Below are 1,564 nucleotides of genomic sequence, written 5' to 3' on the forward strand. Positions count from 1 at the left end.
GAGAGAGAAAGAAGAAAGAGAGAGAGAAAGAAGAAAGAGAGAGAAAGAAAGAAAAGAAAAAGAAGTCTGAGAAAGGTTCTATTGTTAATGTCTTTTTAGATTTACTATAGATTGACCTTCAAATCATAAAGAGGCAGCATCAAAATGTGGAATTTGTACAACTCCTAAAAAGATAACAAATATTTTCCAAAACCTACCCATTTTCAGTACTCTATTAGTCAATAAATTTATTTAGGGGAAACAAATGACAACAATATACAAGGGAGGGAATCAAGAATATACATTATAATTTTGAAGGAAAAATATCGAGACATAAATTATTAGATAAGGAGCTAGCCAGTGAGATGATGGTTAAGGTAGCTGAATCACACATGGCCAACTTGGCCAGTTGGAGTCCTGGATTGATCATTTGAAAACATGCCAGGGACATATGAGTGCAATTCCAAAATCTTAAAAGGAAAGAGAAATGAAGGAGAAGGGATTGTGGCATGACTATCCCCTATGGGGGTGGGTTTGAGAAAGCACACCCTGTCTCATTCCAGTGAGCACATGCATCTGACAAACATATATATATATGTATATATGTGTATATCTATATACATAGATAGATATAGATATACATACACATATTTTTTAGTAAGATGTCACAAGTCACTTGTGAATTTGTGATGTCTGACACATCAAGTAAAAACAAATTTTTCTACAAACTTAGTTTCCTTCTGTAAATGCATTTTTTTTTGGTTATAACTCTGGTGTTGGAAAGTCCAGGGTAAAATTACAAATTCAAGAATCAGTGAAATAGTCCATCTGTATTAAGGCAGGAAAACAAAATGATTTCTGACTAGATACCAGAAGAATTGAGAAATTACATAATCAGTTCAAATCAGTACCTAATTAATTATTAAGGGACTAATTTTCCCAAGGCCATTATGACAACCTTCTTTCTCAAGAGAGTGTACTATAAGCTTAAATTTGAAATGACAATGATATATTGGGTTGTCAGAAAAATCAAGACGCATTTTTACATAGAAAATCATAGAAAAATATGTCATAACTTTTCCAAAGACCCAATAGAAAAGAGAGAGAAAATCATCTCTTCAGGAAGAAAGCATACATTTGAGTTATGAATGGCTAATAATTTCATATCCATAAAATTAAACTGTAACTATGAAGCTACAACAGGAGATGAGAAGGTGAAGAAGGCATCACTGGTCTTGTTGTTGATGGCAACTTCAGGAGGTTGAGGAGATTTTTACTGTAGGAGCTAAGTATCAACAGAAGAGGGATCATAACTAACAGTACAGTGATTGACAAAGATTGACAATTCAACCACAAAAGGTCTCTCCACAGGCTGAGTTGAGTGCTGTGTGAAGATATTGGATCCATAAAAATGAGAGGGGAAAAATCTGGCAGGTCTGCCTTATTTCAACCGACAACTTCCAGATGGTACAGCTCTTGTGTTTCATGACTAGAGAATAGAGGAGAAGGTTACCAGTGGCCACGTAGTGGTAGCAGGTCATTATTATCTAGAAAAACCACTTCATTTCTACAAGTCGAAGGACAA

This window comes from Tupaia chinensis, unplaced genomic scaffold, assembly GCF_000334495.1.
Source record: "Tupaia chinensis unplaced genomic scaffold, TupChi_1.0 Scaffold143649_1, whole genome shotgun sequence".
NCBI lineage: Eukaryota > Metazoa > Chordata > Mammalia > Scandentia > Tupaiidae > Tupaia > Tupaia belangeri.